This window comes from Nicotiana attenuata, unplaced genomic scaffold (genome assembly GCF_001879085.1).
Source record: "Nicotiana attenuata strain UT unplaced genomic scaffold, NIATTr2, whole genome shotgun sequence".
Taxonomy (NCBI): Eukaryota; Viridiplantae; Streptophyta; class Magnoliopsida; order Solanales; family Solanaceae; genus Nicotiana; species Nicotiana attenuata.
Window position 1 is genome coordinate 174,607 of NW_017671728.1, and position 12,433 is coordinate 187,039.

The window sequence follows — 12,433 nt, forward strand, 5'->3', positions numbered from 1 at the left end:
ATATATATTATGGATCGGGCTGCATGCCGCAGCGGTATACTATGATTTCGGTTATTGTGAGAAATAAATGAGTTGAGTACTGGCTTAAGGGATTTTTCCTGGCTTCTTCATTTAGTTGCTGTNCTTGCAAAATCGGGTTTCAACACGTGACAACTCTTTTAAGGAAAGATTTTAAAAGAGAGAGTCGCCACCTAACAGATTAAGGTGCGTTAAGGCACCTATTTGCAGATAACTCTGTCTAACCAATTTGCGTCACCAAAGATCGGGTAAGGGCTCAAAATTACCTCGAAGAGAAGGTGTTAGGTACTCTTCAAGGTCCACAACTGTGGGTCCTGGCTGTTACGCCCCGCAATATTACGTTAATATTACGTCCCGCAGTATTATATTACAACGATATTATGCTCTGCAGTAATATGTTACGATGGTATTACCCTTTTAAGATGCCTTGGTGCTTTTGGTTGAGGTCCCGAGGGCCTCGGGTGTGTTTCGGGTTGTATCGCGCTTTTATTTGATGTTTTAACGCCGTATCTTTGGACATAAAGGGGTACCAAAATGAATAAATGAGCTCCAAATTAAGTTTTTATTGAACCATTAGATCCGTATCGTAATTTCGGAGCCATAGCAAAAAGAATCGTCGAATTTGGACATCGTATGAGGGAGTTATGCTCATTTCTGTGTCGAGAAAGTGCTGGTTGCTGTCATAACCGCAAAAGCGGAAATTGACCGCGGAAGCGGTACCGCAAAAGCGGAAATAGGGCCGCGGAAGCGGTACCGCAGTAGCGGAAAATATCCGCGGAAGCGAAAATTTCCGCAGAAGCGGAAAATAGGCCTGGGCAGAGATCTTAAGTTCCGAAAATGGGACTTTGTCCCCATTTTCTTTAATTTTTGACTTCTAGAGCTCGATTTTGGGAGAACTTTCGAGGGGTTTTCGCGAGCAATAATTGGGTAACGATTCTCTACTCTCTTATACTTAATACTTACTAATCTAATCATGATTTCATTCGTATTTTCGGATTTTTGAATGAAAAATGGGTCAAAATCCTTAGACTAAATTGTTGAGTTTTGAGTAGGTATTTGACCTCCGATTTGAGAGATTTTATATGGGTAGACTCGTGAGAGTACGAGGGTTCTGAAAATGGAAAAACTATCCGATTCCGAGATGTGGGCCCGAGGGGCATTTTGGTCATTTTACAAAATTTCGCGTATTAGCTTAGAATTTAATTGTAGAATCAATTAATTGAATTATTATTTACATTATGCAATTTAATTGAATAGACTTGAGCCATTTGGAGTCAAATACTCGTGGCAAGAACGTGATTTTGGATTGAATTTTGAGCCGGTTCGAGGTAAGTGGCTTGTCTAACCTTGTGTGGGGGACTTTGTCCCTTAGGATGTGATATTTGTTAATTGAATGCCTTGTGCGTGAGGTGATGAGCGCGTACTTGAGCTAATTGTTGAAAACCCGAATTTTTACTTAAAATACTTGAACTGAATTTCTTTCGTTTTTGCTTTATTCTACTTGCTATTATAGCCTGTGCTAGTATGGAAAAGCATGTTTAATTGATCCAAATTGTCTATTTGCTTAAATTGCCTTAATTGTAATTACGTGGAGCATGTTAGGCCAGAATTATTTGTTGCCTTGTATTGTTGTACTTCAATTTCTGAATATTTCTCTGATTTTGGTTGCGCATTTACATTGGGACTACGGATGTGGGATTCCGGTAGCTCCCCCCCTTGTTTGTTTACTTTGGGACTACGGGTTCGATTCCCGGGAGATCCCCCTGTACATTTATATTTGGGACTACGGGTTAGATTCCCGGGAGATCCCCCTGCACATTTACTTTGGGACTACGGGTTAGATTCCCGGGAGATCCCCCTGCACATTGTACTTTGGGACTACGGGTTAGATTCCCGGGAGATCCCCCTGCACATTGATAATTGGACTACGGGACGGTATCCCGGGAGATCCTTCAGATATATTCATACGGTGGACTACGGGACGGTATCCCGAGAGCTCCTCGTTCAGATTGATAAAATGGACTACAGGACGGTATNAACTATTATATAAACGGTCGATATTACTAAAAATCCCAACGATATAATTATCATAGGTTTATGACTACAACCATATTAGTGAATGGACTTATATGGTTGCTATAGGCCGATATGTATGAAATTAAGATAAACGGCTATTATATAAGCGATCGATATTACCAAGAATCACAATGATATAATTACCATAGGTTATATGACTTCAACCATATTAGTCAATGGATTTATATGGTTTCTATAGTCCATACGTATGACCATAATGAATTAAATTATATAAGCGGCTATTATATAAACGGTAGATATTACAAAGAATCACAACGATATAATTATCATAGGTTATATGACTTCAACCATATTAGTCAGTGGACTTATATGGTTGCTATAGGCCGATACGTATGACCATAATGATTGAAATTAATATAACCGCCTATTATATAAACGGTCGATATTATTATGAATCACAATTATATAATTAGTATAGGTTATATGACTACAACCATATTAGTCAATGGACTTATATGGTTGCTATAGGCCGATACGATGACCTTAATGAATGAAATTATATAGACGACTATTAGATTAGGTCGAAATTATTATGAATCATAACTATATAATTAGCATAGGTTATATGACTACAACCATATTAGTCAATGGACTTATATGGTTGCTATAGGCCGATACAAGTGACCTTAATGAATGAAATTAATATAACCGGCTATTATACAAGCAGTCGATATTACTATGAATCACAACGATATAATTATCATAGGTTATATGACTACAACCATATTAGTCAATGGACTTATATGGTAGCTATAGGTCGATACAAATGACCTTATTATAAACGGCTATTTGACAACTACCTCATCAACGTGCTATATCATTTTTGTATCTTTTTTTAGTTTTTTCTTCAAAGATTATGCATTATTCTTTGAATATTCGTGAAAATATTGTCCAAGTATTCTTCAATGTATTTTTGTATCTTAAAAATATTCGTAAAATTTTTTATGTATCTTTTTTTAGCTTTCTGTTCAAAGAATATGCATTATTCTTTGAATATCCGTAAAAATATGTTACAAACATTATTCTTTAATGTATGTTTTATTTTCCATGTTTAATGGCTCCAAACTAGTTTCTAGGTTAGCATTCATGTTTAGGTTAGGGGGAAGGGTGATGTAGTGACCCGGCCGGTCGTTTTTAGAATTTACGCCCCGATCCCCTATTAACTGTTTCCCTATGTTCCTTTCTGCTATTTTGGTTTGCCGGGACGTTCGGTGTTGGATTTCGGAGAATTTTCGAACACTTAGTCCCTAAATGAGAGCTTAAGTGTTGGAAAATGGTCCGTAGTTGGAACAGTGTAAAGACGGCCTCAGAATGGAAATCTGATGGTTCCGTTAGCTCCGTTAGGTGATTTCAAGGTTGGGAGCGTGTTCGGAATATATTTTGGAAGTCCGTAGCTAATTTAGCCTTGAATTGGCGAAGTTAGTATTTTGGCGATTTCCGGTTGATAGGTGAGATTTTGATCCGGGGGTCAGAATGGAATTCTGAGAGTTGCTGTAGCTTCGTTAGGTGATTTGGGATATGTGTGCAAAATTTCAGGTCATTCGGACATGGTTTGATTGGATTTTTGATCGAATGCGTGTTTTGAAAGTTTTAGGAGAACTTAGGCTTGAATTCGATGTAATTTGATGGTTTTGATGTTGTTTGAGATGTTTTGAGGATTGGAACAAGTTTGAATAATGTATTAAGATGCCTTGGTGCTTTTGGTTGAGGTCCCGAGGGCCTCGGGTGTGTTTCGGGTTGTATCGCGCTTTTATTTGATGTTTTAACGCCGTATCTTTGGACATAAAGGGGTACCAAAATGAATAAATGAGCTCCAAATTAAGTTTTTATTGAACCATTAGATCCGTATCGTAATTTCGGAGCCATAGCAAAAAGAATCGTCGAATTTGGACATCGTATGAGGGAGTTATGCTCATTTCTGTGTCGAGAAAGTGCTGGTTGCTGTCATAACCGCAAAAGCGGAAATTGACCGCGGAAGCGGTACCGCAAAAGCGGAAATAGGGCCGCGGAAGCGGTACCGCAGTAGCGGAAAATATCCGCGGAAGCGAAAATTTCCGCAGAAGCGGAAAATAGGCCTGGGCAGAGATCTTAAGTTCCGAAAATGGGACTTTGTCCCCATTTTCTTTAATTTTTGACTTCTAGAGCTCGATTTTGGGAGAACTTTCGAGGGGTTTTCGCGAGCAATAATTGGGTAACGATTCTCTACTCTCTTATACTTAATACTTACTAATCTAATCATGATTTCATTCGTATTTTCGGATTTTTGAATGAAAAATGGGTCAAAATCCTTAGACTAAATTGTTGAGTTTTGAGTAGGTATTTGACCTCCGATTTGAGAGATTTTATATGGGTAGACTCGTGAGAGTACGAGGGTTCTGAAAATGTAAAAACTATCCGATTCCGAGATGTGGGACCGAGGGGCATTTTGGTCATTTTACAAAATTTCGCGTATTAGCTTAGAATTTAATTGTAGAATCAATTAATTGAATTATTATTTACATTATGCAATTTAATTGAATAGATTTGAGCCATTTGGAGTCAAATACTCGTGGCAAGAACGTGATTTTGGATTGAATTTTGAGCCGGTTCGAGATAAGTAGCTTGTCTAACCTTGTGTGGGGGACTTTGTCCCTTAGGATGTGATATTTGTTAATTGAATGCCTTGTGCGTGAGGTGACGAGAGCGTACTTGAGCTAATTGTTGAAAACCCGAATTTTTACTTAAAATACTTGAACTGAATTTCTTTCGTTTTTGCTTTATTCTACTTGCTATTATAGCGTGTGCTAGTATGGAAAAGCATGTTTAATTGATCCAAATTGCCTATTTGCTTAAATTGCCTTAATTGTAATTACGTGGAGCATGTTAGGCCAGAATTATTTGTTGCCTTGTATTGTTGTACTTCAATTTCTGAATATTTCTCTGATTTTGGTCGCGCATTTACATTGGGACTACGGATGTGGGATTCCGGTAGCTCCCCCCTTGTTTGTTTACTTTGGGACTACGGATTCGATTCCCGGGAGATCCCCCTGTACATTTATATTTGGGACTACGGGTTAGATTCCCGGGAGATCCCCCTGCACATTTGCTTTGGGACTATGGGTTAGATTCCCGGGAGATCCCCCTGCACATTGATAATTGGATTACGGGACGTTATCCCGGGAGATCCTTCAGATATATTCATACGGTGGACTACGGGACGTTATCCCGGGAGCTCCTCGTTCAGATTGATAAAATGGACTACAGGACGGTATCCTGGGAGATCCTCATTATTGGCATTTAAATTGAGCTGTTTACTCTGTGTTATCTTATTTTCTGTGTGCTAATTGTTGTTGTGTAATCCGATTTATCTCGTAGTTAATTCGATTTATTTCATAGTTGTATATCATTATTTCTTCTTATTTCATACTATTGACAGCCTTATTATTTTATTTATTCTCAGTAGGGCCCTGACCTTCCTCGTCACTACCCAACCGAGGTTAGGCTTGGCACTTACTGAGTAGCGCTGTGGTGTACTCATACCTCTTCTGCGCATATTTTTCATGTGCCGCTCCAGGTACCTCCACTCAGGCGCACTATCCTCGCGGCGGAGAGATCTAGCAGAGACTTTGAGGTATATCTGCCACGTCCGCAGACCAGAAGTCTCTATCTTATTCCAACTTTAGTATATGACTTCCTTTCTTTCGGTTGTGTAGACATTCTGGAGTTAGAGCAGTGTATTTCATTTCTAATAGCCTGTGTTTTCTGTGAGTTTCCGGGTTTTGGGAGTTTGTTTGGATTTCGTGATATGGGTTGTATTATGCCAAGTGGCACTTATACACAGTTTTCTTTTGACAGTAAAATTTTCAGTTGTTTGCTTTCGCAATTTAGTTTGTTTTTCTGCAAGTTGTATAAATTACGCATTGTTAGACTTACCTAGTTGTAGGGACTAGGTGCCATCACGACATGTTCACGGAGGGCGAACTGGGGTCATGACAGGTGGTGATATATGCGTTTAATGAAGGCATTCGTAACATAAGTGTATGGTATAAGTTTGTATACCGTATAAAAAATAATATTATGTATAGATACTAGACTTTTGATCTTCCCATTGTATAAATTGTATTCTAAAAAAATACGTAATAGTATAGGTATACATATATGAAGGCTTTTGATCTTCCTATCCGTATAAATTTTATTTAAAAATAAAATAAATACGTAATAGTATAGGTATACATATGAAGTTGGTTGATCTTCCCATGAGAGAATGATGATTTATGGGACCGATGTTTTGGGATAATCAATATTTATTAACTAATTTTGGAGGGAAATATGACCATTAAGCCAAATGTGAAATGAAGGGCTTTACTGGTATTTCACCAGTGTGGTTATTTTTGGGCCACGCTGAGTATGGCCGAATAGCAGCTCTCTAAAAGAACAGAGTTTGAAGGTCGCAGGCCTATTTAGTGAAGAGTTTAATGATCGATGAAATATTTCTTAACAGTTGAACTTCAATTTTCTTGACTATATTTTTCCAATTTTCATGTCGATGACGCTCCAAGCTTTAGCTTATATACCACTACGTTTACCATCCTCAAATAAATAGTAGAAAACATAAGTGAATTCAGTTTCAGGGGGGAAATCGTCATTTTGTATTTTTGTCCAATGAGGGAAGTAAACGATAAGTTCTTTTTTGGCTAACTGTAAAGATGAATTAGTTCACATATCTCTTCCTACCAAAGTTTTCCTTTGTTTTTTTTGTAATATACTGTTTATTGTGCTTCTTTCTTTTCTTCGAAAATTATTATGCCTAATATTTTCATTCACCCTCGGATGTGAATTCTGATGGTCCGGATAGCTTAGTTAGGTGATTTTGGACTTAGGAGCGTGTTCGGAATGTAATTTGGAGGTCCGTGGTAGATTTAGGCTTGGATTGGCGAAAATGTAATTTAGAGCGCACTAAGGACCGTACCTGCGGGACCGCAGATGCGGATGCATGACCAATAAGTGGAATTTTGAGGTTTAAGTTGAAACCGCACATGCGATGGATTTTCCGCAGGAGCGGCGTCGCAGGAGCGGCGTCGCAGAAGCGACTTGGAGACCGCAGGGGCGGAAATCGCCGGGCAGAAACTATATAAACCTCACTTCACGAATTTCAGTCTTTTATCCACCATTTTTGAACGAGTTGGAGCATGGGAGCTGTGATTTGAAGGGGGAAATCAAGTGTTTTCAGTGAGGTAAGATACTTGGGCCTTGTATCTTGTGTTTATGGCAATTACTTCATTGTTTAACCATGGTTTTAGTGAGAAAATTAAGGGAGAAATTGGGAGATTATGGCTTGAAATTGGAGAGTTTAAATGGAGGATTTGAGGTCCGATTTTGATGATTTTGGTATCTATAGACTTGTGAGGGGATAAGGATTCTAGTGTTGTAAATTTTATTGGATTTCGAGACATGGGCTCGGGTGTCGGGTTTAGCCAATTTCGGGAATTTTGATTAACTTTGATAATTTTCGCGTGAGTTTTGTTTCTTTGGCATGAATTGATGTTATGATTCTGATTTTGGATAGATTCGGGGCGATTTGAGGCCGAGTCGAGAGGCAAGGATATTGCGGAGTAGATTTTCGTTCGGTTCGAGGTAAGTAACGATTGTAAATCTAGACCTGAGGGTATAAAACCCCGGAATTTCGTACAATTTTGATAAATGAGGTGACGCACATGCTAGGTGACGGGTGTGTGGGCGTGTACCCACGGGGATTGCGACTTGGTCCTCTCGTGGCAACTGTAGAGTTGCATGTTTTGATAAACTCTATACGATATCTATGTGTTTTAGAAATGATCATGTTAACTTGGGCTGAATGCCATGTTTGGGGCCTTGTACCGTACTGTTGGACCCTCAGGGGCGTTTTACTGTTATCTTCACATTGTTTATGATAGAAAGCATTATCCTCAGTAATGGTTTATACTTCTTTATTGTTAAATCTTGTTCCTCACTCTATTTTAATATTTATGAGAGTATTTTAGGGCTGAGTTCCCTGAGTTTGCACTGAGATGCCCGATTGGCTTGTGAGGTTGACGAGTGAGGCCGAGGGCCGGATTGTGAGGATAGTTATGGATCGGGCTGCATGCCGCAACGTTATATATATGTATATATGGATCGGGCTGCACGCCGCAACGATATATTGGATCGGGCTGCACGCCGCAGCGATATATTGGATCGGGCTACACGACGCAGCGATATAGCGCTTGGGCTGTAGGACCCCCAGTGAGCGTAGTCGACTATATTTATGGATCGGGCTACACGCCGTATCGGTTATTATGAGATACTTATTGAGCGTGAGTGCTAAGTTTGAGTACTGATTGATGGTAATTAAGTCACGAGTGAGTGAGAGGCTTGCCCGGGGGGCTAGATATATATATGAGTGATACTTTGCCCGAGTGACTTGTTTTTATAAAATTACTGTTTTCACTCTTCTTTGTATTGAGCCTCTATTGAAAATGTTGAAGAAAAGTTTTTAACAACATTCATTGAAACTGGAGTTTTTACTGGATGTTAAGAATTTACCTACTGATTTGATCTTGTTATTTTTTATAATTTTAAATGCTCGTCACTACACTCAGCCTTTATTTATGATTGTTACTTACTGAGTTGGCGTACTCACGTTACTCCCTGCACCTTGTGTGCAGATCCAGGTGCTAGGGCATCCGAGTGAGAGCTGATCTTTGCCTTCAGAGTATTTCCCGGAGTTAGCAAGGTAGCTGCACGGCGTCCACAGCCCTGCCTTCTCCTTCCTATTTTCTAGTATTTTTACTTATCACTCATTGTGCATTGAGTAGATAGTGTTAGATTGTATTCTAATGGCTCTAGTGACACTGGGGTCGGGCAGTGTTTGATGTTTTTGCTTATTTAGTTCCGCCTCTTTGATATATTAAAATGAAAGATTTGTGATCATTTTTTATTGGTAAATGAATTAAGAAAACAAAAGGACCTTTATGTTATAAGTGTTGAGTCGGCTGACCTAGTACTGCGATAGGCGCCATCACGACCGGGGTGGTTTGGGGCCGTGAAAGTTGGTATCAGAGCCTTGGTTGCATAGGTCTTACGGGTCATGAGCCGGTTTAGTAGAGTCTTGCGGATCGGTACGGAGACGTTTGTACTTATCCTCGGGAGGCTGCAGAACCTTTAGGAAAAACTTCACATTCTTGAAATTCCTGTCGTGCGTATCTGTTGATTCTAGTACTAAACTTCTGTTATTCTATCCTCTCACAGATGGTGAGGACACGTGCTACCAGTCAGGACGGACGACCACCAGTTGGGGCCACTAGAAGCCGAGGTCGCGGTCGAGGTCGTGGTAGGGGTAGGGGTGTAGTCCGTACAGTAGAAAGGGTAGCACCTGCAGAACCACCAGCCGCTAGTTCATGATCAAATTCCAGTGAGGGATGCTCCAGCGGGACCAGCTCAGGCACCCGCTATGCCTATTGTTATTCCGGGTCTTCAGGAGACCTTGGCTCTGATCTTGACCGTGTGCACTAGTTTTGCTCAGGCGGTCACAATTTCTACTATAGCAGCCACTTCTCAGGCCGGGAGAGGTACTCAGACTCCCGCCGCCCGCACACCCAAGTAGGGTTTTCAGGGATTGCAGAAACCGGAGGCACCACCAGCCCAGCAGTTGCACCTGCTCAGGATTTTATAGTACCAGTTATACCTGAGGACGAGCACCGTCGATCGGAGAGGTTTGGTAGACTTCAGCCTCCGACTTCAGTGGTGTAGAGGGCGTGGATGCCCAGGGTTTCTTGGACAAGTGTCAAAGGATTCTTGGTACAACGGGTGTTGTGGAGACCATTGGGGTCGCATTTACTACTTTTCAATTTTCTGGAGCTGCGTTCACTTGGTGGGAGGCTTATGAGAGGCGTAGGCCTGTTGGTGCAGCGCCCCTTACCTTGCAGCAGTTCTCCGCTCTCTTTTTGGAAAAGTATGTGCCATAGTCTGTAGGGAGGAGCTGTGCAGGCAATTCGAACAGGTGCGTCAGGATGATATGACTGTGACGCAGTATGAGATGAGGTTCTCGGAGTTAGCTCGTCATGCTGTTTGGTTGGTTCCTGTGGATAGAGAGAGGATCAGGAGGTTCGTGGATGGCCTCACATATCATCTTCGGATTCTCATGACCAGAGAGAGGGTGCCAGGTGCTACTTTTGAGCAGGTTGTCGATATTGCCCGAGAGATTGAGTCAGTACGTCGCCAGGAGCGAGATTAGAGGGAGGCCAAGAGGGCATAGGGATCTGGTAGCTTTGGTGGAGTTCCTTCGAGAGGTAAGTTTCAGCACGGCAAAGGCCGTCCATTTAGGCATGCACAGTTAGCTCGCCTAGTTCATCGTGGGGCATCATCGGGCCATGGTTTTCATAGTTCTCATCAGGGACATTCATCACTTAGTGCCCTTCCAGCCTAGAGTTCGTCCCGTGCTCAATCAGTTCAGGGCTCTTCTATGCCAGGTCCTTCTACTGGTCATCCCGGTACTAGGGGTTCCCTTCAGTCCGCGTCCCCTGCACCAGGGAGTTGTTATGAGCGTGGAGAGTTTGGGCATATGAGGAGACAATGTCCTCGTCTTCTTGGGGCTTCATCTCAGCAGAGCAGCCAACCCTCAACTTCAGCTCCAGTTACTTCACCACCCGTCCAGGCAGCTAGGGGTGGGGGGCAGTCAGCTAGAGGTCACCCTAGAGGGGGAGGTCAATCCGGTGGTGGTCAGGTTCGTTTCTATGCACTACCAGCCAGACCAGATGCTATGGCTTCAAATGCCGTGATTTCAGGTATTGTCTCAGTTTGCCACAGAGATGCCTCTGTGTTATTCGATCCTAGTTCCACTTTTTCATATGTGTCATCGTATTTTGCTCGTTATTTGGATACGCTCCGTGAGTCTCTTGTTTCATCTGTTCATGTATCTACTCCGGTGGGCGATACATTGTTGTGGACCGCGTATATCGATCGTGTGTGGTGACTATTGGGGGTTTGGAGACCCGAGTGAACCTTTTGCTGCTTTGTATGGTGGACTTTGATGTGATATTAGGCATGGATTGGCTATCTCCATGTTGTGATATATTGGACTGTCATGCTAAGACAGCGATGTTTGCTATGCCGGGTGTGCCACGGATTGAGTGGCGAGGTTCGACCGATTTTGTCCCCAGTAGGGTGATTTTATTTTTGAAGGCCTAGCGGATGGTTGGGAAAGGTTGTCTTTCATACTTAGCCTTTGAGGGATGTCAGTGCAGAGGCTCCTAGCATTGATTCAGTACCGGTAGTGAGGGGTTTTCCAGATGTGTTTCCTGCAGACCTGTCGGGCATGCCCCTAGACAGGATATTGAGTTCGGTATTGATTTGGTGCCAGGCACTCAGCCCAATTCTATTCCACTGTATCGTATGGCACTAGCGGAGTTGAAGGAGCAGCTTCAGGAACTCCTTGATAAGGGGTTTATTCTACCTAGTGTGTCGCCTTGCGGTGCGCCTGTTCTATTTATAAAGAAAAAGGATGGCACGATGAGGATGTGCATTGATTACAGGTAGTTGAACAAAGTTAAAATCAAGAACAAGTATCCTTTGCCTCGTATTGATGATTTATTTGACCAGCTTCAGGGAGCGAGGGTGTTATCCAAGATTGTTTTCTAGTCAGGGTATCACCAGTTGAAGATCAGGGACTCGAATATTCATAAGACGGCTTTAAGGACCCGATATGGTCATTATGTGTTCCTTGTGATGCCTTTTGTGCTGACCAATGCCCCAGCAGCATTCATGAATTTGATGAACAACGTGTTTCGACCTTATCTCGACTCGTTTGTCATTGTATTCATTGATGATATTCTGGTATACTCGCGTAGTCAGGAGGAGCACGTCGAGTATTTGAGAGTTGTATTGCAGCGGTTGAGGGAGGAGAAGCTTTATGCAAAGTTCTCCAAGTGCGAGTTTTAGCTTAGTTCAGTGGCTTTCTTGGGGCACGTGGTGTCCAGTGAGGGTGTTCAGGTTGAGCCGAAGAAGATAGAGGCGGTTCAGAGTTCGCCTAGGCCATCCTCAGCCACATAGATTCATAGCTTTCTTGGTCTCTCGGGTTATTACCGTCGGTTCGTTCAGGGATTTTCATCTATAGCATCACCCTTGACCAAATTGACTCAAAAGGGCGCCCCTTTCATGCGGTCGGACGAGTGTGAGGCGAGCTTCCAGAAGCTCAAGACTGCCCTTACCACAGCTCCAGCGTTAGCTTTGCCATCAGCTTCAGTTCATATAAAACGTATTGTGATGCTTCGAGAGTTGGCATTGGGTGTGTGTTGATGCAGGAGGGTAAAGTGATTGTTTATGC